Genomic DNA, 27,176 nt, shown 5'->3' on the forward strand with positions numbered 1-27,176 from the left:
CGCCTCTCCTCCTCCAAAGGCACGCAGCTCCTTACCAGCAACAGAACAAAGCTGGACAGAGAATGACTTTGACGAGTTGAGAGAAGACGGCTTCAGATGATCAAACTTCTCCGAGCTAAAGGAGAAAGTTCGAACCCATTGCAAAGAAGTTAAAAACCTTGAAAAAAGATTAGACGAATGGCTAACTAGAATAACGAATGCAGAGAAGTCCTTAAACGACCTGATGGAGCTGAAAACCATGGCACGAGAACTACGTGATGCATGCACAAGCTTCAGTAGCCGATTCGATCAACTGAAAGAAAGGGTATCAGTGATGGAAGATCAAATGAATGAAATGAAGCAGGAAGAGAAGTTTAGAGAAAAAAGAATAAAAAGAAACAAACAAAGCCTCTGAGAAATATGGGACTATGTGAAAAGACCAAATCTACGTCTGATTGGTGTATCTGAAAGTGATGGGGAGAATGGAACCCAGTTGGAAAACACTCTGCAGGATATTATCCAGGAGAACTTCCCCAACCTAGCAAGGCAGGTCAACATTCAAATTCAGGAAATACAGAGAATGCCACAAAGATACTCCTCGAGAAGAGCAACTCCAAGACACATAATTGTCAGATTTACCAAAGTTGAAATGAAGGAAAAAATGTTAAGGGCAGCCAGAGAGAAAGGTCAGGTTACCCACAAAGGGAAGCTCATCAGACTAACAGCTGATCTCCTGGCAGAAACTCTAGAAGCCAGAAGAGAGTGGGGGCCAATATTCAACATTCTTAAAGAAAAGAATTTTCAACCCAGAATTTCATATCCAGTCAAACTAAGCTTCATAAGTGAAGGAGAACTAAAATCCTTTACAGACAAGCAAATGCTGAGAGATTTTGTCACCACCAGGCCTGCCCTAAAACAGCTCCTGAAGGAAGCACTAAACATGGAAAGGAACAACGGGTACCAGCCACTGCAAAAACATGCCAAATTGTAAAGACCATCGATGCTAGGAAGAAACTGCATCAACTAACGAGCAAAATAACCAGCTAACATCATAATGACAGGATCAAATTCACACATAACAATATTAACCTTAAATGTAAATGGGCTAAATGCTCCAATTAAAAGACACAGACTGGCAAATTGGATAGAGTCAAGACCCATCAGTGTGCTGCATTCAGGAAACCCATCTCACATGCAGAGACACACATAGGCTCAAAATAAAGTGATGCAGGAAGATCTACCAAGCAAATGGAAAACAAAAAAAGGCAGGAGTTGCAATCCTAGTCTCTGATAAAACAGACTTTAAACCAACAAAGATCAAAAGAGACAAAGAAGGCCATTACATAATGGTAAAGGGATCAATTCAACAAGAAGAGCTAACTATCCTAAATATATATGCACCCAATATAGGAGCACCCAGATTCATAAAGCAAGTCCTTAGAGACCTACAAAGAGACTTAGACTCCCACACAATAATAATAGGAGACTTTAACACCCCACTGTCAACATTAGACAGATCAACGAGACAGAAAGTTAACAAGGATATCCAGGAATTGAACTCAGCTCTGCACCAAGCGGACCTAATAGACATCTACAGAACCCTCCACCCCAAATCAACAGAATATACATTCTTCTCAGCACCACACTGCACCTATTCCAAAGTTGACCACATAGTTGGAAGTAAAGCACTCTTCAGCAAATGTAAAAGAACAGAAATTATAACAAACTGTCTCTTAGACCACAGTGCAATCAAACTAGAACTCAGGATTAAGAAACTCACTCAAAACCGCTCCACTACATGGAAACTGAACAACCTGCTCCTGAATGACTACTGGGTACATAACGAAATGTATGCCTCACCACCCCAAATTTGTAAATTCCTTGTAGATTGGATTAGGCCTATTTAGAAAGAAGAGCAAAGATAGTGATATCCCAACCAAATTTTAAGACATACTGCAAAATCATAGGAATTTTAAAAATACATAATATTTTAGGTAAAACCATATATATCAATGGAATTGAATCAAACATAGAGCCCTGAAACAGGTGGGTGAGTGTGTGTAGAATTTTGTGAGTATAAGAATGGTTTAGGATAAATTGGATTCTTTTGTCTCTTCATGCCACACAGAAATTTACAGTTGAATTAAAAATCTAAATGTGAAAGAATAAAACTAACAAATGACAATGTAGAAGAATATCTTTGGCACTTTGTATGTTTCTTAAAGCAGTTCTCAGTCTTTTTTACCCCGAAAGACTTTCTTTCCTCCCACTGCAGACTCTTTTAGTTGTATACTCAATTTCCAATTCCTGCTTCTCTTTCCCTTTAAAAAAAAACCTCTATTTTTCTTGGAACAGCAATGTATCCAGCTTTCCTTACAGCTAGAAATGGCCATGTGACAGTTTTGGCCAATGAAATGTACATCCGATGTAGCTTTCTCGAGAGTTTTGCTTTCCTAATAAAAGAGAGAACATGGTTGTCCCTCCCTTTCTTTCCTTTCTTTCCTTTCCTTTGTTTCCTTCTTGTCCAGAACATAGGCATAATGTCAAAAGCTACAGCAGCCCTCCTGCCATTTCAGTGAAATAAGCAAGAGTACCTAAACCAACCAGACAAGGTGGCTGAGCAAAGGAAGATCTTCATGACTTTGCTGAGTAGTTGAACTAAGACAGCCATTTCCCACCTCCAGACTTCTTGCTATTTAAGAAAAACAGACTCATAATTGCTAAGTTAGGTTTTTCTGTTACTTTTAGTCAAAATTATCTTTAACTTGTACAGTTAATATATTTAACTGGCATAGCACATATATGCTATACTCCCATGGGCATATGTAGATTTTTGATAAATCCAAAATATTATTGTGAGAAGTTAAATCTGCAAAATTTTGAAATATCAGGAGACTGAGACTCAGAAAAGCCAAGTGACTGCCCCCAGTTACATGACGATAGTAAGTGGTGGAGTCAGGAATTTAGGTCTCCTAAGACCTCAAAAGCCATGCTTGTGACCCACCCATATTGTCTCATGACAGGACATATGTGCTGCCTTCACAGCCTACAACCCTTGGCCTAATCTCTTTTAGGGGACCTACAACCTGGGGACATCTCATCATTGTCTCTGGAAGACCTCATCATGGAAGAACAGTCTCTCCTGGGCTTAGATGCTATGGTCTTACTTCCTATGGTGCAATTTGTTGGCAGAATACTCCCTGCCTTTCCTGGGCACTTCTTTTAAGAGTCAGTTTGGAACTTCTCCCACTAGCACTCTTTGATCCTGGTCATTTTCTCAAGCTGAGATGCAAATATATTCTGTGTGTTTGAGGAACATCAAGGAGTTGAGCTTCAATGACTGGAGCAGACTAGGAGAGGGAGAGGAGGAGGCAGAAGATACAGATAAAGTTACATATGCAGATTCTTGATAAGGACTCTAGATTTATTCTCAGTGTTATATAACATCATTACTTGACTCTAAAGGAACTGACTATTAAAAAGATTGTACTGACTTATGACTTATAGAAAGAACCAGCATTTCTATAGACAGAAGATGGCTTAGGCCAGGGGTATGGCAGTGGACATGGTAAGAAGTGGTATGTTCTGGACATATTTTGAAGTTATAGTCTACAGGATTTCTTAGTGGGTTGGATGTGGGGTTTGAGGAAAAGAGAGTAGCCAAGGATGGGTTCAGGTTTTTTGGTTTCTATAGTTGCCATTAGAGGGAGTGGCCATTTACTTAGAAGATAGACAGTGTGAAGAAGCATGTCTGATACATGAAGGGGATAGATATTCGGCAGTTGCTTTTTATGTGTTAATTTTGTGTTGACTATTAGACATCCATGTGAAGATGTGGTATAAAGAGAGTTCAAATCCCCTAAATGTATAGTCCCAAACATCACACAAACTGATTGTATGTGCCAGAGGCCAGATGACAAGGCACTAGATTGAACTAAGTGGATTACGAGACATATAATATTTGAAGATAAAGACAAAGATCAGTCAGGAATTACAAACACCCTCAGATGTTAGTTTTTCAATTTCAATTTGCTGCTGAATACATCAATGTGTTACCAAGAATATGGGTGTGTGTGTTTGGTTAATTGTCTCAGCCTGAGTAAATGTACTGATTTAATACAGACAATAAAAAGAACTGATATCCTTTAAGCTTTTCTCCAAAACAAACAGAAAATATCCAAACACACATATAAACACAGTCACTATGTAGCACAGCAACCTAATCAATGGCAATGGGCCCTGGGGAGCTGTTTGCCCAAAATGGTCAAGCTGCTGGGATCCAAATTTTGGTTCTGATTCTAATAGTTCTATTAGCCTCTTTGTTGAATGGAAAATGTAGGCTGTTGAGATAATTTAAAGAAAGAATCCCCATAAAGCTCTTAGTACAGAGTCTGGGCACAGTATCAACCCAATAAACATTAGTTAGCTACTATTACTTACATTCACAGAGCATGGGATATAGACACACATACCCACGAAACACATAACTTAACACTTGTGCACTGATAAGCATATGAGCAGGCGAACACACACTAGTAAATCGATATATATAGTAATATGTACACAAATACATAGAAAATGCCTTATATTTTCTTATTCCCTCACTTCCTGTCTCACCTGCCTTTGTAATTGATAACATTTCTTTTTAATGCTTTTCAAGAATGGAAAGATTTTTCTTGTAAGAGCTGGCTGTTACTACTGATGCCTACCATGGCTCACAGCGGGATGAATGACAAATTCAGCAAATCACTTTCTCTAAAAATAGGCCACTCCAGATGATCTTTGGCTTCGATTCACATTTCCATATACCTTTAAAAGAAAAGAAAAACTCCATTCTTGTAGAGACCTACTGCTAACCTATTCCAAGCAATATGACTTGATGAACATGAACAAATCTCCTCTCAAGGTCTGCAAAATGCCCTAGCTTTCCCTCATCTGTTTATTGGATTTACATAAAATAGAAATATAAGGCTGACGGATTTCTCTAGACACTGCCAGTAGAATGTTCATTCTGTTTGGCTTTATGGAGCCACTTACCTGAAATATATTACCTTGATAATTTAATGCATGACTTGCCTCCTCTATTTTTACCCAAGATGCACGTGGATGGATGGAGTGGATATAAGATACCTTCAAGTCAGTGTCACTGTGCAGAATCATTTGTGTTGCTCTCAGCACTACAGGCCAACTAAACTTTTGATGGACATGATTCCTCAAGAGTTCACTTGGCTTTCTGGGTCAAGAACCACTCAGTTCACATCATCCATAGGGCTGGGATGCATGTTTATGGCAAAAATAAAACAACAACGAAAACAAGCAAACCTCACTGAGAATGTATTTTTATATTGGGAATATCGACTGTTGACCCAATGCTAATGGAGCCTGAGCATGAATTCTATTTACCTCCTTACAACCTCGTTAAGCATAAATCAACAAAATTCTGATTTGGACTACTCTGCTCCACTGATTTGGATTGGAAAGGGGCATTCAATCAAGCTTTTAATATCAATTCATCAACACCCTCTCTAAAGTCTGTCACTGGCACACTTACTCTGTGTTTTCAAACTGGATAATGCTAAATCTGGAAGTCTATAGAAAATATGTCAAACCCATGTTTAGATACTTCTAGATGCTGTTCAGGAAAATCAGGGACAATTGATTTTGCAAATTTCATGTTTGTGACCTTGACATCAATCCTTTGCCAGAGGCAGCTTCTGTCTACTTTGTTGCTGATGTTATTATCATCATCATCATTAATGTTTCCCACTATAGTATGTGAAGTAAGGGTACCACAATATTTTGCATAATTTTGCTGTGCTCTGTGGAGGGTATCACAATTAAAAATTGATACACCATCCACCTAATCATTTAGGTGTTTACAATTGGAGGTATATGAAACCGAGTTTCAACCTGGTCTAAACAATATTGTTTCATACAACAAGAGGTCTTAATGCAGAGAGACTCTAGGGACAGTTAGTTCAGCAGCAGAATGACATCACTAAGGACTCAGATTCTCTCCATTCTTTTACTTTGCCTTCCTCATTCCAGCCTTAAAGCTGGCTTCTCTCATGGTCAAACAATGGCTGCCCATTTGCAACTATTCAGAAGCAGAAGAATGATGGCATTTTCTCTTGTATGTGTTCTAATCAGTCTAGAAAACCTTTTCCAGGAGCCTCACCATTAGATTTCCTTCAGGTCTCATTGGCCAGAATTGTAACAACCATGATTGCTTTAACCAATCAGGATTTGCGTCTTTGGTGTTTGGACTGAGAATATGGTAATATGGAGTAGGGTGAATATCAGAGCAATATTAGCATTTTATTAGAAAGGAAAAAGAGGAATAAGTGGCTTTGGGGTAGGCAAACAATAGGGTCTCCTAAACATACAGAGACCGCTGGTGGAGAATGACAATAACTGGGCTAGTGGTAGGAGTAGGAGGAGATGAGCAGAAAGAAGGGGATAAGGAGAAGAGGAGGAAGACAACAAAGACTTAAGGGAGCAGGAGTACATAGTCCCCTCTCCTAAAGTGTGGGCAGGGCCTATGGAGAGGATGGGATAGTAACTCCCTTGATTGGCTTACATCGTATGGGAAAAGTGATGGGATAGTCACTGTGATGATTGCTACGTTATGTTATTGTATACAAGAATCCACCCTAGCAGACTGGAGTGAGACTATCCTGTTGTCCTTGAAGAAGTAAGCTTCTAGGTTGTGAGAGGAGGGGGGCCATGTGGCAAGGGTCTACAGTGGCCTCTAGTTACTGAGCACATCCCTGGACTATGGCTAACATGAAAACTGGGACCTCAGACATACAGCTGCAAGGAAGTGAATTCTTCCAACAAGCAGTGAACTTGGAAGAGGACCCCAAGCCTCAGATGAGGTTGAAATCCTGACACCTCAATTCCCTCCTCGTAAGATGCTAAGGGAGAATCCAGCTAACCTATACCCAGACTCGTAACCAACAAAAACTGTGAGATAACAACTTTGTGTTGCTTTAAGCTGCTAAATTGGTGGTGTTTTTGTTATATGGCAATAGAAAATTAATACACCCACTTTGGACTGTTGGATAAATGAGAAATAAACTTCTTCTTTGTGCTAAAACACTGAACTTTGGAGGTTAATAGCATCTAGTGTTACCTTAGCTAAATACAATGTCATTAACAAAGTGGCTCATATAAAAGCATTAAAAGCCCCATCAAATGTGCAGTGACTGGTGCCTCTGGAAATCTTGCTTTGGAGACAATCTTCTGGGGCTGGCCCAAAGCCTGGCTCTACCTGCTAATGAAATGGAATTCTGAATGGCTATGACAGATTAGTCATCATCCTTAAATTTTGGCACTTCTCATTTATGGGATCTGGCTTCCACCAATTCATTAGGATCTGGGCCAGATATATAAAGCATGATGCCTCTGAGATCCACCAGGATTGTCTGTCATATTTATGCAGCAGGAAAGGCCTTGTGTTTCTGGCAGGTGCTAAAGGTTTATCTATTTTTTTTTTGGTTTGTTTGTTTCTTGTTTTGTTTTGATAAGACAAGCACTACTAACATCCGGCCTACTCATAAAGGGAAGACGGACATAATTCAGCCTTTTTCAGCCTTAAAGTATAACATAACTTTTTGAATAGACCTAATGGCTCTCACTTAAGTGAACATATAGTATGTGCCAGGTAATGTGCTATTAGTCTACATATGCTTTTCCATTTAATGTTTACTACAACCCTAGAAAGGAAGTAATAGGTCTTATTTTGTTGATGAGGAACCTGAATTTAGAGAGGTTAATCCATGTGCCCAAGATCGTACCTTTTGAGTGGCAGAACCAAGAATCAAACCCAAGTTCATGTGATTCATTCATCCATACATTAATTCATTGGTTATTCCTCTAAAACTTAATTTCCAGGCAATAGTGAATATTGTGTAAGATAATAGAGCAGGAGTTGGTAAACTTTTTCTGTAAAGTGCTAGTCAGTAACTGTTTCAGGCTTTCAGGTCAACATAGTCTGTCACTACTACTCAACTCTGCATTATAATATGAAAATAACCATAAACAATGTATGAATGAATGAACATGGCTGTGTTTCAGTGAAAGTTTATTTACAAAACAGGCAGTGGGCTGGATTTCTCCTGCAGGCTGTAGCTTGCTCAGCCCTGGTCTAGAGGGAAGACTGACACATTATATCACATGCTGGTAAGTGCAGAGAACGGTCATGCAGCGGGAACTGTGGTGCACAGCCCAGATCACCAGCCTTATTCCCTTGCTGTTGAAGCATTGTTGGCTGCAGGTTCGCAGTGAAGGGGGCAGCCTCAATCAAGACCATGTCCTTTCCTTGGAGGCACGGCTGGTAGATGTGAGAGTATAGGCCCCATGCTCTTTTGCCAATTTAGAACAACTCTGATGGACCACTCCAGCTTCAGAGCTCCTCATGCAATTGACCAAGGCCTTTGCTGTAACTGCACTGCAGTTCAACATCTCCCTTAGCCCATTCTCACTTTCCCTGGTGTCTTCTAGGGCCTTTTCCCAAAAGTGCCTCTCAGAAACTACCTGCATGTGATTCTCCATCTCAGAGTCTGTGCAGCGAAGCAGACCTAAGCAGGCCATTTAACCCAGGCTGCTGGGTAGGGAGGGGGCTGAGGGTTGAAGAGAAAGGTTTCCTGATCAAAGTTGTGTCTTAAAGCACTACTGGGACCATGCTAATAGAGGGGGCAAGAAGTAGGGGAAACAGGAAACAGTCTTCTGGTCAGAAGGAAGAGATCTGCTAGTTGTGGTGGCTCATGCCTATAATCCCAGAACTTTGGGAGGCTGAGGCATGAGAATTGCTTGAATTCAGGAGTTCAAGACCATCCTGGGCAACAAAGTGAGACCCCATCTCTACAAAATAAAAATTAAAAAACAGTCGGGCATGGTGGCATGCGCCTGTAGTCCTAGCTACTTGGGAGGCTGAAGCAGTAATTGCTTGAGCCCAGGCATTTGGAGGCTACAGTGAGCTATAATCACGTTACTGCACTCCAACCTGGATGACAGAGCAAAACTCTTGTCTCTAAAAGAAGAAAGAAGAGATCTGGTTAGAAGGGCAAAGAAATGGAAGCAAGAAACACATGATGAATTCACTAGTTCACAGTTGCTGAACTGTCATGTGTGGCTGGGGATTTAGCTATATCATATATGGAGCTGGGGAGGAGGCAAGGGTTAGATCATGCGGGGTCTTTAAATAGCGATCAGTTGTGTATCTGGGGATGGAGTAACTGCTGAGCGACAGCCCTAGGTGGTGAAGGAGATCCTTCTCCACCTTTCTACCATGAAATTGGAGGTACAGTGCCGGGAGAAGCTTTCACTGGAGAGGGCTGCAGGAAGCTGTGTGTCTTGGGGAACTCCTGGACTCAGTGACTCATTAGACAGAGAAGCTGTGAAGACCCTCAAAATACAAAGGAGCATAATTATCACAACTCAAGGTTTCAGAGCACATGGTGGAGGGTTGGAACACTTGGAGAGTGTGGCACAGTAAGTCAGGGGTAGCAAGCTCAGGTAGGAATGGAGATGAAGCTGAAGAGAGAATTGGTGGCTGAGGGGTTTGCATTCGGGTTTAAGCATGGGTGGCCCCAAGGTGAGGCCGGCAGCTTGGTGCAAGCCTCCTTCTTCATTGAGGGCGACCCTGCTGGCACAGGGATCTCCTGAAGCTCAACTACAACCTGAAAACACTGTCCTTTCCTATTTCATAGTTTTTAAAGTAAACAAGAATTGTATGATATTTTAAATTTTTCAGATAATATATTAGGATGGCACAAAAGTAATTGTGGTTTTGCCATTTAAAGTGATGACAAAAACTGCAATTACTTTTGCACCAACCTAATAGATGCATTTGTAATAAAGAATATATAATAGCTGTATATTATAGAATTTATAATATCATCAATCTTTGTATTCTATACACAAACAATTGGTAACAGTTTCGTGCGTATAATTCCAGAACCATTTCTGTGAATTTACTAACATATATTTACTTTTATTTAAAAACATCTATCATCTGTCTACCAATTTTTATAAACTTTTTACATGAATGTGTACACAGGTTGTTTCATGACTTTCTTGGTTCATGTCAGATTATAGGCATATTCATAACAAATTTTAATAATATTTTTCCATGCTATGGGATATAGTATATTGTACTTAATCATTATAATTATGATACTGATAGAAATTTAAGGCCTTACTAATTTTTGCTGTTATAAATACTGCTGCAATGAACATTATCATACATATATGAGTATTTATATACATGAGCATAATATGATATAAACTAAGATTTGTGGGTGCTATTATCAGCTGGTAATTGTGCTAAGTGCTTTGCATGTGTTATCTCATTTAATTCTCACAATTACCCTTTGAACTAGGTTTCATTATGATCCCAATACTACAGAGGAAGGGAATGTGCCTGAGAAAGTTTAAGTAATCTGCCATTAATTTTCTCAGAAGAATGGTAGACTGAATTTGTCAATTTGCATTTTAAAAAAAGACTTGTTGGTATATGATTGGAATCAACTTGAGCTTACATATTTATTTAGGGTGGATTGACATCTTTACAATATTGAGTCTTCTCATCTAAATGTCACGTTTTTCCATTTGTTTAGATCTCCTTATTTGTCTTTCCATAATGCTTGTATATTTTTTCACATAGGACCTACATATTTCTTGTTAGAGATATTCATAGGTGTGTCATAGGTATTGTTGGTGTAAAGGAATTTAATGGAATTTGTGTTTTGTATTTTGAACTTGTAGCATACAGAGTTGTGTTACAAGATAAAATATAAATACCTTTCAAGTCAGAGTCACTGTGCAGAATTGCTTTGTTAATGCTTTATCCAGGATTTAATTTCTATTTGTGCTCTTTAGGGAGACATGTTGATGACTTGTTTTTTTCAGAGTCATTCAAATTACTCAGTATTGGATTCCAGATTGAATAGACTTTCTGCTCAGAATCTGAAACCGTGGCACCCTTGACTTTTACTCTCAGTTTGATGCCCCTTTGAGTTTCATCATGATAAGGTCACCTGTTTCTTAATTTCTGGAAATATTAAGGATTTTTCTCTATTTTTGTAGTTTATAAATGCCACATGATTTTGCTAATTGTGTATGCAAAGTTCTTTCCATTTTATTTTTCATTTTTCACATATCATTTTTACATTTTTTGTTTTTACTGCATGGCACTTCTATTTTACTTTCATCGCTCATTCCTTATTGAGTCCTTTCAACTTGAACACATAACTCTTTCTTTTCTACTGAATTTTTTTAAATTTTCTTTTTCCTATTAAAAATTTTCCACTAAAATGGAGGTGAAAAGAGATAACTAAAAATAAAAATAGAAGAAAATTGAGAATTTAAAAAAATAAACTATTTTTTTCCCAGTGGAGATGACTGACTGGTTGACCTGTGTCAACTTTCAATATTTCAAGACCTTCCTTTTATTAATAATCTGTCGTTTGTTCTATGTATTGGGAGATTTCCCAACTTTATCTTTCATTTATCTGATTCAGTCTTCAGAATTGCTCATTCTATTTTTCAGGCCTTGCATTGATTGTTTTTAAATTACTTATTGTAACTGACAAAAAATTAGACAGAAATCTGATTTTTCCAAAAAATTCATTCCTAGGCATTGATTGTACCTTTTTAAAAGAAATAAAAAACAGTTCCTTTGAAATGGTCACAATACTTCTTGAATCTCTCCAAAGATATCAATTAGAAAGTTTTCAAGGCTAGCTATAATCCTTGTGTTACGTCTTATTTCTCTGGGTTAGTTGTTTGGTTTGTGCACAGTGGTCCTTTTGGTTTATGCTTTAGTTGTCTGTTCATATTTAAAGGTGAAGAACTAGCTTGATCATGTGGGTAGCTAGAATGAGTTTCCTCTGCAGATAAGGCTCTGAGTAGACAATTCCCCTGAACCCATCTGAGGTGGGAAGACTCACAGGCAGACTTTGCTTTAGGATACGTGGGTGGGATCAAGCAGGCAGGATGGAGACTCCCACAAATGCCAATGTATGGAGGCTTTTACTCTGGAATTTGAATGTTTTCGTTTATACTCCTTCTTTATATTCCTGTATAGAACTGCCTTCTGTTTATTGTTATTATTTTCTTGCAGTTTACAACTTTTGAAGTCTAGAAGTATCTAGGACTCTGTTCCCTTGCCTAGCCCTTAAATCCATTTTGGGTGACTTCCTACACTAATGTCAGATGTTGTTTAGACAGAAACCTTGAGCCTTTAGCATTGAGCAAGTTAACTAAGTGCTGTAAGCTTCTAGCTCTGCATCTGTAGAGTGGGCACAAAACCAAGGCTTCTTTGAGAGGATTGTTGTGATGATTAAACAGAATAATGCATATAGGATTGTATGTAGTAACTGTCCGGCACAAGCTCACCTTCCTTCTTCCTCACTGCCCTCTTTCTCCCCATCTTCTTCCTCACTCTTCCCTTCCCTTTTCCCTTCCTTCCTTCTTCTTCCCCTCCATGTCTTGTGTTTCTACTTTTATTATTATCATTACACCAGGATTTGGACCATTTTCTAATTATCTTATTCATTACATTATTCACTCTTTCTTTGGCTTTGTAGGGAATAGAAGTTAAAAACATATGTAAGAGCTTTTCCTACAAGCCAATACTGCTTCAGGAATATGAATGTGGAAAAGTTTAAAACAAAAACAAACAAACAGACAGGGACTTAGAGTCAGAAATGAATCTCAGTGTAGACACATATTAGGCATATGACCGTGGGCAAGCGGCTTTACTTTTCTAAGCCTCCACCTCTCTAGTTTCATCATCTGTGAAATGAGACTAAATAAAATGATGTACCTAAATCACCTTACGCAGCAAGTCCAAGTGAAATGTCCATCCCCTCTTCCCTTCCCTTTCTTTTGTTCTGCCAAACTATGCCATGATGATCATGCTGCAGACCTGCTTCATGGGTGAGATCTGTGTGTGGGTGCATCGGGCCCTGCACTTAGATAGACCCCGAGTTTGGTTAAGTGCTTTTTGCTATTGCTGTCTTGAAATTCTTCAAAATGTTTGAACAAGGAGCTCTGATTTCCCTTTTGCACTGGGCCCCCCAAATTATATATCTGGCTCTGCCTTCTGTGATTCAATTCATTAAACAATCCATATTTCTGTCTTGCTAGTAGACAGGGAGGAAGCAGGTTCCCAGGTGCCCAAGGACAGCAGCTGGGGAATCCTGTCTATGGCTGCAGCTCTTCCAGTGTGATTTCTACCCAAGTTCCTAAAGCAGCCAGTGTCCTTGCATTCCCTGCAGCATTTCTAACTACAGTTCCAATTTGACACACTGGTTATTTTCTATCCAGGTCCTTAAGGTAGCTTTCTGCAAGGTTTTGGAAATAAAGCAACTCATTGCCTTTTTGTTAATGACTTTTAAAAGAATGAGCATTTTACTGAGCATAAGAAACCCTCTAAGAATATACTGGAAAAGGCAAGCTCATGCTGTGGATGAACAAGAGTGTGTCCTTCAATGTGAAATCCCTGCCAAGGAAATGCATAGCTGAGAGGTTCCCTTTGCCTCTTTCATGACCTGGCTGACCATCTGTTCCTTTATTTCCAGAAGGAATGGAGACTCTTTTCCACAAAAAGTGACTACAAAATGTAGAGATATGTACATTTTTAGAGGCTTGACTCCTGAGTAGTTTCAAAATAAACACAAAACATTATAGGGAGGTTTCAGTGAGCTAGTCTCAGCCATATGAAGCCGACCTCCTTTGCCTTCTTTAACCAAGTCCACAGCTGGGGAAGAAGGGATATGGGGTATGAAAGGTTGGACTAACCCAGTGTGGTCCTGGCATTTTCCTCCTTGCTACATGAATTAATTCTGGCCATCCATGGAGTGACAGAGGCTATAATCGAAGCCCTTTCATATGAAGGGAATATCTACAGACCAGCCTGGGTCAAGAGAACACCTGCATGTAATTATGGTCAAAGCAATAAACAAATAGGATGGATATCACAGGCACTCAGAGTAGGTATTTACCTCTATGGCAGTGGTGCTCAAAGTCTGGTCTCTGTATTACTAGCACGAGCATCAGCAGAAACTTGTCAGAACTGCAGAATCTCAGCTCTCTCCCAGTACCTACCAGATCAGAAACTCTGGGGATGAAGTCCAATAATCTGTGTTTTAATTGGCCCTCTAGGTGATTCTGATGCACTTAAGTTTGCAGCCAACTGCTCTATAACATTCTTGAAGGTCATTATAGGATGTCCCAACCCAGTGTATAGGTCTAAATGTTCTGTCTTGTGGATTTTGCTTGTAGTATGTGTGTGTTATTGCGAGAATAATTCAAGCTCTGTAAACCTCAGTTCCCTCAACCCTAAAATCATGGGGTTATCTGTGATGATCTCAAATGTTCCTTTACATTATATTTTCAGTGAACTGAGATTCAGAATGCTCCATTAAGGCTCTTGAATAGTTATATAACACGTGGACAAATGAACATTTGACAGTAGCTGAGCAGCAAGTGCTGTGTGTCTGTTTACATATTTCTATCTCTGTATCTATCCATTTATCTCTCTATTATCTATCTGAATCTGAAACATAGTAGCCCAGGTTTGGGAGTCATGTGACCTGAATTTGACACCAAACTACTTATCCTGTGTGAAATTGAGAAACTACCCACCTCGCAGGGGATGAGACATTGAAAGCAAAGTGTTTAGTGCTGGGTCTTGAGCAGGAAAGCTTCCACAGGTCACTCACTATTACTTTACTGCTTGTACCTCTTTCGACTGGGGCATCAACCCACCACCTTTTAAGCACTTTAATCCTTTCTTTCCATGTATTAATTTCCTTCAGTGTTTTCCAAAGCACTTGCACATGAGTGCCTCCATTTTGCATGGGGCTGCCTAAGTCATAGAATTAGCAGTGGCTGGTCAAAGCTGGCTTAACCTTGAGGCACAATCCAGGTTGACTCCAGATCTGGGCTTTGATTTATCTGTGACTTCAGTGTCAGTTGGGAGACCATTTTAAAAAACTGTGAATGTATATGAGTCAATTTAATTGAAATCTTTCCAAGATTCTCCAGTAAGTTACCCGAGAGCCATGGTTTTTTAATAAATTAAATTATTTTAGATTGAAGGATGGCCATATGAAGGGACAAGATCACTAAGTCTGTCTTAGGAGAGCAAGGCAGCTGGGCCACCTGTCCTCCATCACTAAGCACTTTAAATTGGCCAAATGAAATCTTGCCAAGTGCTATCCCTCCCCTCCAAATGGTGTTTTCTGAAAGGAAACACCCTCCCTGAAAATCAATAGTTCACACTTTCTGCTGTTACTCAGTGTCGTGCTGGGGGTAACCAGCCAGTTCCCAAGGCCAAAAGCGCTCATAGACTTATGTCAGGTGTCTATCAACCCATTGTCAAATGCAGCACTCTTCTTTTGAAGCAAAAATTGTAATAAAATTCCAAATATTAGAGCATGGAAAAGGGAAACGACTGCTCTGGCTAAAGAGGCACGGGCAGGAACCCACTGTAGAGGGTGCTGTGGGTGCCCAATCCAGACCCTCCCTGTTGGGGCCCTTGCCCTGTCTCCCAGTGGCTTTGGCAGGCAGATCTCTCTTCCTTTAGAGAATCAACTAATGGGAACTGTCAGTTCCCTCAACTAATGGGAACTGTCAGTTCCCTCAACTAATGGGAACTGTCATTTCCCTCAACTAATGGGAACTGTCAGTTCCCTCAACTAATGGGAACTGTCCACTCTGGGAGATTGTACTCCTCTCCCTATTCCATTTCTAGAGCCAAAGACTAGCTGATACAAAGTTAAAAAAAAAGTCCTGCCATATTTCTTTAAGGGAGGGGAAACTCTGGTGCACTCTGTACCCCATGTGGGTCAGGCCAAGGTAAGACTTTACGTGAGACCACATTCTTGTTTAGCCCTCTCTCCTGCTGTATCCTATCTAGGGTTTTCTCCTGACAGCACACCTTCCATGAATTATATGCTTCTGAACCTCAGGCTCTGCTTTTTAGAGACCTCAACTAGAGGTGAGGAATAAGGGATGATAGAAAATCTGAACTCAATACCTTCCACAGCAACAGCAACCTGTATGTCAGAAGGAGGCTCCTTCAAGTCAGATGATATGATCTGATGGGTGACTGTTTTCTTCCCTCCCTCCCTTCCTTCTCTTTTTCTTTCTCTCTCTCTCTTTCTTTCTTTCTCTCTCTCTTTCTTTCTTTCTCTCTCTCTCTTTCTTTCTCTCTCTCTTTCTTTCCCTTCCTCTCTTTCTTTCTTTCTTTCTCTTTCTTTTTTAACATACCTTCATAGATGGCAGTAAAATAGTCTTACTACAAAGCTCATAAACTGGCAGGTAACATTTTAGTCTGACCGTCAGGGGATGAGGTTAAAGTTGCTGCTCTCCTCATGAGCTTCCTTCTGTTTCACAGCTGCTGCCCAGAGTCTGGGAACCAGATGTATGGGCTCAGAGAGCTAGATTCAGGCTCTTCGTTTAGCTGTCCAACCAGGCTATGGACAAACTTACCAGTGACGGTCCAATTGAGAGCCAGGAAAGATCCTGCCATGGAGCTAGCTACTGCCATGGAGCTAGATGGCTTGGCATTTTGCTCTTGGCTGCTCAGACACAAGTTTTAAATATCTCCCATCATCAACACTATAATGTATTACAAATTGAGCTTAGGTTGTTTTATTTTTGTTTTTTTTGCTGCCTGCTGCATGCAAAAGTCATCCTATTGGCAATCTATGAAATAAACTTTGCCAAAATAATCCTAACCACAAGAACAAACAAAGAAATAACATATGAAACAACTTATATTGCTTTTTCAGACAAGCTCATAAAATCCTTGAAATTCTAAGAGCACTTGGGTGATCCGAAGTGGATTGAAGTTATTCATCCTGGAAGGTAGATTTTTCACAATGATTAAATATCTGCACGATTTGGAGACTTCAGTAGTCTGAGCGGTGGTCTGACATGAGGCCTCTTGATTTTACGTCATGTTCTTTCTTGTATTCATGGGAAGAAGCATAAATTATATGCTTTATTTTTGTAAACGGATTTTTCTTCTTTTGCTATTTTTTTTTTGCCTCATGCAACATATTCACGGAACATTTATTTTGATCATTTTCACTTACGAGACATGTAACTGAATAGAAGAGATAGTGCCCAATATGGCAGCTTAACAAGATCCACTCAGATATTGACAATAATGAAATCTTATATTTGAGAATTTATTTCTTCAATGTTAATTAGAAGGTCAGATCCATCGAAAATAATGACCAGTAAACTGATCAACACATTAAGCAACCAGCAAAAATGTATTAATTAAATAAGTGAGTACCAGCAACTTTAGCTTAATTGATTTGCCTTTTAAACAAGAGTTATATGTAACTAACCTGCACATTGCACACATGTACCATAAAACCTAAAGTATAATAATAATAATAATAATAATAAAAGAAAAAAAAGAAATTTCAAATCTATCAGGAACTCAGTATCTGACAAAATGACTTATAGGAAACATAACCAAGAATAAGAAAATATAAACAAAAAGTCTGAACTACCAGATTAATCACTAAATAAAAAACAAAAACCAAACACAAAACAGTAAAAGACAAAACCGTGTTTACTTTTCTGACTGTCCATTAGGCTCAGTGTCCATTTTGTTTTGAGGAACAAAAAACTCCAACTAGTTTGGTGATTTATTTTCCACTACAAACGCAAATTAGCAGAAGCAAATTAGAAGCCATAGAGTAGACTAGAGAGAGGGATAGTCTCTGTGTGGGAGGAGATAGTAAAATGTAAGAATCAGACACAAGAACCAGGAGAGAATAGCAGTATAGAGTCATTAGTGCGAGGAAAAACTACCTTACGTATAATAAGTTCAATAACTGGCATTCAGAAGAGTGATTCTGAGTAATTAGGAAAAGGAAATTATAAAAACGATAAAATTGCTTTGAAATTTACAAAGCATTTGCAACGCTGTTATTATATGGGAATGAAATTACATTTGGTATATTCTGCTTTTAAAAGCAGGGAAATGTGAGCCAGAAAGATTTACAAGCAAAATTATCAACAGGAAAAATGCTTGGAACATTTTCATGCCCCCCATTATTAGTATGGCTTGATTCTCCCAGATGACTCCTTTCCTGAGCATCCCAATGAAGCATCCCTGTACTTCTGTGAGATGGAAAGCACTAATTTCCCCTAAAATATGGAACTCTGGAAAAAAGTAGTGACTAACTTTGTATAGTAGTAATAATGTGTTATCAGAAAATTATCCCTAGCATTTTTCAACCATAAATCTGATGTAAAAGATTTATTGCATTTGTATCCTGTGATTTTTATTATTTTTTATAATATTATTTTTCCAAGGAACTTCATCTCAAATTTTTTAATGAAACTAGCAGAAAAATATTGTTCAATAAACCGAGATCCAATTTATAATTAATTTTTCATATGTATATCTAAGTCATGTATACTCTGCTTGATAAAACTTTGGTTCAATATCTGCTAAAACAAAATATAAAAAAAGAAATCAATATGAACATCTCTAAGCTTGTTGAATTCCAGGGTGGGACTCCCATTGTGTTTTTAGAATAAGATTAACTGGGGAAGGAGGAAATAAATTTCTATGATGAAAACTATGATCAGAGAGTTTTCTCTCTCGCGGAAGTAAATATTATGTACCAGAAAGACTCTAGGACTGAAGTAAATTACTCTAATCCAATGTCTTTCTACTTGACTCTCACCTTTTTTTTTTTTTTTTTAAACTTTGTGGAGAGATGCTTATAGAAGCCAAAAATCAATGTATTTTCTTGTTGTATGATTCTGGCCCTTGCTGCTATCTTCTTGCTACATGAGGAGATTTAAATGTAGATTACTGGGACTGACAGTCAATCCTTATGACTGAAGGTTGACTGATAACCTACATGGACCAAGCAACATAGAAGAGAAGAGCTTCCATAAGCAGTGAGACTAAAACTTTTAATTCTTGATGACTTTGTTTGCACCTCTTTCCATCTTGCTTCTTATCTTCTAACTGCTAACATTAGCCCCTTTTGCTCTGTCGGTTCTCACCCCACCATTGGAATTTTCCTTGTCTCCACATTTCTGGCTCTGATCTTAGAATCTCTATTCATGTATTCTGGTCATTCACTCTGACCAAATAGTCTCTAGCCAGATAAGGGCCCTCCTGATCCCAACTTCCACCTCTTGTGCAGGCTCTGTGAAGATGGGTCCCTGATGAGGAAACAGACACTTCTACTTGTCATCGAAATTCCTCTCATGTCTGCTCTTTTCTCTTTCTTCTCATTTGCTCTCTGTCATCTTTTAAAGACTGGACTACTCACCTCCCTGGCTTTAGGTGCTCCCCATGCCAATCCATCTTTCACTTCACTATTACAATATTAGTGACTTCTCTTATCCTCACCTTTCAAATCTAAATCCCTGTGCCCAGTTTCCAAGACCTTCATCTGACCTCTTCAGCTTTCTTGTCTGTCTCTTCCCAGTATGCAATTTCAGTCAAGCCAGTTACATTGTTTCTATCTTTGCAAAGTTATCCATAAGATTAAGTTCACATCCAATCTTTTTGACGGTTACTGTGACTGCTACCAACTTACATTTGCTCAGGGCTTCTTGGATCATAAAATATTTATATATATATATATCTTTTGATTCTCCTATTAACCTTTTAAAAATCATTCCTGAGTTATCTCTCTCCTTCACATCTCACAGTATACATTCATAGGAACTCTTGTTGATTTTATTTCTAAAATATTCCTTTTTTTTTTTTTTTTTTTTACAGAATTTTACTCTGTTGCCCAGGCTGGAGTGTAGTGGCACACAACCTCCGCCTCCCAGGTTCAAGCGATTCTCCTGCCTCAGCCTCCTGAGTAGCTGGGACTACAGGTGTGCACCACCACACCCAGCTAATTTTTGTATTTTTAGTAGATACAGAGTTTTGCCATGTTGGCCAGGCTGGTCCCTAACTCCTGACTTCAGGTGATCATGCCTTAACCTCTCGAAGTGCTGGGATTACAGGTGTGAGCCACTGTGCCAGGCCTATATCACTTCTTAAATTGTCCACTATGTGTTACCAGATTCTCCCTAATCTGGACTGCCATAGCTTTCTAACTGGCCTCCTTACTTTTACTCTTGCTATGCTGCAGTCCCACTGCATACAGCAGCCACAGTAATCTTTGTAAAATGTGAGTAATGTACTGTCCAGATCCTCCTCCTCCCTGGCTTTCTCCAGTGGTTTTCTTTCAAACTTGGATAAAAATCTAAATTCCTTAGCACGGACAATGAAGTCCATAGGACCAAGCCAGCACTGTCCACTAGAGCCTTGTGCAATCATGAAAATGTTCTCTAATCTGTGGTGTTTAATACAGTAGCCCCTAGCCACATGTGCTTACCAAGTACTTGAAATATGGCTAGTGCTACTGAGAAACTGATTTTTAAATTTCAATTAATTTCAATATAAACTTAACTAGCCACATGTGGTTAATGGCCACCATATTGGACAATGAAGATCCAGCCACTGGACTCACCTCTCCATAGGTGAGTTTAGGTGTCTGTACTCACCTCCTGTTATTTTTCCTGTTGTTTACTCAACAATAAGCACCCAAGATTTGTAGCTGCTCTTCACAAATGCAAGCCTGTTCCACCTCTGGGGCTTTGCTCAGATCTCTCCTGCACCGCCGGCTTCTTCTCTTCCCCTAGATCTTCACACAACTCATGCCCTTACTCCATTCTGGTTTCTGAAACAAAACTTACTTTTTAACAGAATCCTTTTCTGGTCACTGTCTTAGAGAGTTTGAGCTGTTGTAATAAGAATACCACAGACTGGGTGGCTTAAGCAATCAACATTTATTTCTCACAGCTCTGGAAGCTGGAAGTCTGAGATCAGGGTGCCAGTATGATCAATTTCCTGCTGAGGGCCTTCTTCTTGTTTCATGGATGGCTGATTTCTTGCTACATGCTCACATGAGGGAGAGCAGAGAGAAGAAGGAAGCTCTCTCTTGTCTGTTTTTATAAGGCCACTAATTGCATCATGAAGCTTTCACCCTCATAACCTAATTATCTCCCAAAGGCCGATGTCCAAATACTATCACATTGGAGATTAGAGTTTCAACATAAATTTGGAGGGCACACATATTCAGCCCATAGCAGTCAGTCTATGTAAAATAGCTCCCTGTGCTACCCTATTCCACAAGTACTCTTCTATTTAGCTTTATCACTGCCTAAAATAATGCTATGCTTTTTTTTTTACCTTGTTTATCATCTGTCTTCTCTACTTTCTCCAGAAGTACAGGTTCAGAGTAGGTGGAAAATGAGTTTTAGGTAGATTGAATTTTCTAGGTGATGCTGAACAAAGGGACACAGGAGCAAGGGAGTTGAGGGTGTTTGCAAAGAAGTAATTACGATGAAGGAAAAGTAGAATCTAAGAACCTAAAATGGGTGAGGAATAATGAAAGGAGGGTAAATTCACTGATTTAATGGATTTTATGCTCTGGTGTGGCTGAAATGCTATTGGAATAGAAAGGCTAAAGAGAATTAGATGGTAGCCACAGAGTGGGAAGCTTGAAAGGGAGATTCTAGAGAGGGTGTAATGCTTGTTTGAATGAAGTCTTGGGAATGCTCATGGAAGTGGGTGGCTGATATGGAAGAGGATGGAAGACAAGATCATAGGAGAAGAAAAGTTTAAGGACTCAGGAGGTCAGGGTATTTGGAAGAGTCATCTTCAGTGTGTGAAAAATCATAAAGGATTATGTACAACAGGAATAGTGCTGGAGTGAATTAGGGTAGGCCTGGCTTTAGTAGACAAGACCTCCCTGGGATTGGGAGGTGACTGCTGATAACAGCAGGAAATGGGAGAATCTGAGAGCATGGATTTTAAAGCTGTGAGTTTTAAGGGAAGAGAGACAATGAACTGGAGGCAGCAGTAAGGCTGCCTCCCTGGCCACCAGGCATGATGAAGGAAAAAACAACCATCACCTGAAAGCTCTGCAGGGGCCGGGCATGGGGCTCATGACTATAATTCTAGCACTTTGGGAGGCTGAGATGAGAGAATTGCTTAAGCCTAGGAGTTTGAGACTAGGCTGGGCAACATACGAAGACCTCATCTCTACTAAATAAATAAATAAGTAAATAAATAAATAAATAAAAATTAGCTGGGCATGATTGTATGTGCCTGTAGTCCCAACTACTTGGGAGGCTGAAGTGGGAGGATTGCTTGAGCCTGGGAGGCTGAGGCTGCAGTGAGCCATGACTGTACCACTGCACTCCAGCCTAGGTGACACAGTAAGACCCTGTCTCAAAAAAAGAAAGAAAGGAAAGGACTGGATATTAGCATAAGAAGTGAAGGACTCATCAGAGAGGAAGTTGAGGATGAAGAGGATTTTGCTAAAAAGTGAATTCTAGAGAGTAGAGTGGAGGGTATTGACCTGCAGGGAGGTTGGACGATGGACAGGATTAGCAGATGTACAGATATGTTCAGAGAGGAAACTATGAGAGGAAGGGGCCTTGCAGCCTTGTGCTTCTAGTGATTGACATCACTGGGAAAGTGGTGTGATGGGAATCTTTTCCAAGGTCTCCAAGTCACCTTGTTCTGAAAAAACAGAGTGTTAGAGGGGAGGGGAGGGAATGTGGGATCTTATCAAGGCATACAGAACTCTGGTGCTGCTTTTCACTCCCCTGATATCAGTTTGGAGGGCAAGGGAGCAGTGGCATTCCTGGGAGCCTTGGGGTATTCTGGGACTTCCTTCTTTATTCCTTTCTTCGTGTCTGACCTCAGTCCTTCATTCTGTGGTCACAGTTGCTTCCAGACCTGAGAAAAACATGCTGGCTGTAACTTCAGCTATGAGGGCCATTAGAAACAGGCAACAGGTACATGTTTCATTTTCAGACAAATGAAGCATGCTCTGGGAGCTGCAAGACATCTTGTCTTCTCTCTACCTGCTGCCAAACAGCCTCCTCCCTGCTCAGCCCACCCCACTCAGGATCATCAAGGGCTTCTGGTTTTCTGGATTGGTTGACTCCATGGATGATGCTTCTCTATGGAGGAGCTCATCAGAAGAAGAGCACATAAGAAAAAACAAATTAGAAAAAAACAAAAACAAAGAGAGCACAGAAGAAGAAATGGGGTGACAGCTGAATCAAGAATGATAAATTCCATTGAGGGTAGCTTGAATTTAAGATGTGGGCATCAACAGAGACTGTCCAAAGGGCAGCAGGATATATTGGTCTGGCGATCACTAGAGTGATGTCTGGATTGGATGCAGATTTAGGAGTTTTCAGCTGGTGGATGAAATAATAAGAAGTAAGATTTAGCCCAGAGAGATTATGAAGCATGAGAAGGGCTGGGGGTGAAAAACAGAATGCTGGGGAAGAACAATATTTGAAAGATGAGCAGAGGACAGATTGCCAGTGGGATCAAAGAGCAACTTCTATAGCAGTAAGAGGGGAACCAAGAAAGAGTGAGAGATTGAAAGAGGGAGCAAGGGATCCTTTCTTTTGGTAAGGTGGAGATGTGAGCACTCGTGCTTAATGCTTCAGATTTCAAATCCAGATCTAAGGAATCAGTGTTACACAGAAATAGAGAAGTATAAAAGAGGGTATGAACAAGATGGAATTCATGGGAATCCTGCCAGAGAGAGGGAAGATGGGATGAGACTGAAGAAAGTTCCCAGGGCTGTCCTCCTATAACCCATCTGGAGATGTTATGAAGATTTAAGTAAAATGGATAATTTTCTGGTAAAATACAAGTTAACAAATCTGACTCAAGCCAATTTCGGAAAAAAGGAGTAGAATTTAATAATGGAAAAAAATTTTCAAATTTTGTTTTAAGATAGGTGACAGGTTTAGATATTATTGGCATTTTTTTAAACATTCAAAGAGAATATTATTTGTGGGTTCCATAAAATGTTCCACACATAAAAATACAAAAACAAAATAAAAACATTCATGGACATATTCCCAATTCATTTTCTGAAACTTGGCATAGCCTTAAAAATAAAATCTGACCAAGAACACAAAAGTGACAGTTATCGAACAATCTCCCTTATGTATGTGGATGTAAAAATAATAAAGCATTGGCAATCAAAACCCAGAAGTTTATTAAAAGAAAATCCCCATGGCCAAGTAGGACTTGTTCCAGGATTGTAATAAGAGTTTAATATTAGGATATCTATTAATATAATCCATCAGATAAAGAGGCCAAAGGACAAAAAAAAAAAAAAAAAAGAAAAGAAAAATCACATGATTACCTCCATACTTGCCAAAAAGTCATCTGAAACAATTTCACATCTATTCCTGATGGAAATTCTTCATAAGCTAGGAGCATGACCTATCTTTAAGATGAGAAAGACTGTCTCAGTTTAATTGTGAACATGAGTGGGATGTCTGGAATTTGTGTAGAAGGGGATCTTAAGGAATGACTTAGTTGGAAATGGATTTGTCTTTAAGTTGAATTTGCAGTGCACCATGTGATTTTTCTCAGGCTGTATAAGTACTTTTGGTGGCTTCTAGAGTGGCTAGTGGTTTACAGGAGAGCTAAGGCCACCTGTCAGCACCAATACTGTACAACATTACATGTATAGTAAAACACTAGTGGCATTTAAAGTTAAGTCATGTGCCAGCCTGGTATCTCTCTAATATTTACCATACTTTTGGAAGTTCTCCAGCAATAAACCCCTGTCCCTACCCACTGCACTTCCTTTCCCTACCAAATGAAAGAGAATTATAGTTACAGAGGCAAAATTATTATTTCACATATTATGATAATATGAAAATAATAGCTGTCATTTACTTGCTATATGCCAGGCTCTGTGTTAAGCACTTTACATACACTAATTAACTTGAATGGCGATGCCGCAGAGGACATTATTATGCTCACTTTATAGAAAGCACAGTGAATCTCTGGGAAGTGAGGGACAGGAAAGCTTGTTAAGTGGCATCCCAAACTGGCACAATGGGATTTGAACACGACTGTGTCTGTGCCCATGCTCTGAACTAGTAAGCAACATTGTATTTCTTTGTTAATGGATAAGAAATGGAATATAAATGATTTTAGATTATAAAATTAATATAACAATGAATTTCTTATGTGCCAGCTATCACCAGTTAAAAAATAAAAAATATAAAAATTGTAATTCATAATAGTAAGTCAGAGTATAAAATACTGTGTGCTATGTTCTTAATGTTTGTGTCCCCCTGAAACTCATTTGTTGAAAATTAATCCACCAGTATGACAGTATTAAAAGGCGAGGCCTTTGGGAGGTGATTAGGACATGAGGGCAGAGCCTTCATGATTTGGATTAGTGCCCTTATAAAGAGGCCTCAGAGAACTACCTTGCCCCTTCCACCATGAGACAACACAGCTACAGGATTCCATCTATAAACCAGGAAACAGGCCCTCTGCCGATGCCTTGATCTTGGATTTTCCAGCTTCTGCAACTGTGACAAATACATTTCTGTTGTTTATAAACCCAGTTTGTGACGTTTTGTTTTAGCAGCCTGAATGGACCAAGACACTTGGAAAATAGCCAACAAAGAATTTTGGCAGGAAATATTTGAAGACAATTTCAAGCATTTATGAGAGGCATAAAAGACAGGCATTTCAATAACTACAGATATACTATGTTTTTGGATAAGAAATCTCATTATTGTAAAGATTTCACTGAAATAATATTAGGAGTTTCATGAAATTACTTTCAAAATATTGTTTTTATAATTTGGTAGAAAATGAAAAGTTGAGTGCAGATAAATATAAAACTTCCAAGAGGGTACTTGTATTATTAATTATCAAACTCTATTATTAAGCTACAATAATTAAAGCATGATAATAGTCATGCAAGAGTACAGTACAGTAATAAGTGCAAAAATAAAGTTACAAAACATTAGAATATGACAGATAACTCTAAAAGAGAGTCTAATACATATTACCATTTGTTACATAAAAAACGTAAAATTTCAAATCAGTGAAAAAAGAATAAATTATTCAACAAATGGTTTTAGAAATACTGATTCATCATTTGGGAAAAAATAGATTTCTTCATACTACATAATGATATAAATTCCAGATGGATGAAAATGATAAAAGCAAAAAGTACATATTGAGGATCTAGAGAAACGATACAGGTTATTTTATTTTTCTGTTCTCAGGGTTGGGAAGTCCTTTCTAAATATAATTGAAAAGAAGAAAACATAGCTAAATAAATTTGAGACATTTAAAACCATAAAAAAGGAAACTTCTACATTGAAAATGTAATAAAATTGAAAAAAGACAAATTTCAATCTGGGAAAATGTTAGCAATGTATCTGAAAGGTTGAATTTGATATTTATAAATAATTTTTTTAAAACCAATAGGAAATGAATAAACAGTATTAAAATGGACAAGGACATGAACAGATAATTCACATACCAAAAAAGACAAGTAATAAAAAAGCATGAAAAATAACCCTTTCAATGAAGAAATGTAAGTAAAACGATAATAAAATTCAATACTTCTGCATCATTCAAATTTGCTGGTTAGAAAGCTATAATACTACAATCCAACAACAAAAACCAAACAGTCTAATTTTAAAATGGACAAAGGCCTTGAGTAGATATTTCTCCAAAGAAGATATACAAATGACCTATAAGCACATAAAAATATGATCTACATCACTAAACACGAGATACCATCTTGTACCCATCAGGATCCACAAAACCCAGAAAATAACAAGTGTTGGTGAGGATGCAGAGAAACTGGAATCCTTGTGCATTACTCATCAGAATCCAAAACTGTGCGACCACTGTGGAAAATAGGATGGCAATTTCTCAAAAAATTGAACATAGAATCACCAGATGATCCAACAATTGCAATTCTGGTTATATACCCATAAGAAATGAAAGAGGAGACTTCAACAAGTATTTGCACACCCACTTCATAGCAGCATTATTCAGAATAGCTAAAAGGTAGAAACAGCCCAAGTATTCACTGATGCATTAATGGATAAACAAAATGTAGTATATACATACAATGGGATATTATTCAGCCTTAAAAAAGAAGGGAATTCTGATACATGCCACAACATAGATGAGCTGTGAAGACATTATGCTAACTGAAACAATTCAGTCACAAAAGGACAAATATTATATGATTTATCTTATATGGTAAAACCGGAATAGTCAAATTCATATAGATAAAAAGCAAAATGGTAGTTGCCAGAGA

At 38.8% G+C, this 27,176-nt stretch overlaps 1 protein-coding gene across 14 annotated transcripts in view; it reads right to left on the reverse strand.

Annotated features, from left to right (window-relative positions):
* STAC (SH3 and cysteine rich domain) overlaps positions 1-27,176 on the reverse strand; it is a 165,002-nt gene that overhangs the window by 130,611 nt on the left and 7,215 nt on the right. Inside the window, exon 1 of one of the 14 annotated variants that reach the window (XM_063662057.1) lies at positions 20,545-20,706. The exons of the other annotated variants lie outside the window; for them this stretch is intronic. The gene's annotated coding sequence lies outside the window, so the exon portion shown is untranslated. Of the gene's footprint in view, positions 1-20,544; positions 20,707-27,176 lie in introns of those variants that run through there. 14 annotated transcript variants of the gene reach the window in all.

The sequence above is a fragment of the Pongo pygmaeus genome, chromosome 2 (genome assembly GCF_028885625.2).
Source record: "Pongo pygmaeus isolate AG05252 chromosome 2, NHGRI_mPonPyg2-v2.0_pri, whole genome shotgun sequence".
NCBI classification, from domain to species: domain Eukaryota; kingdom Metazoa; phylum Chordata; class Mammalia; order Primates; family Hominidae; genus Pongo; species Pongo pygmaeus.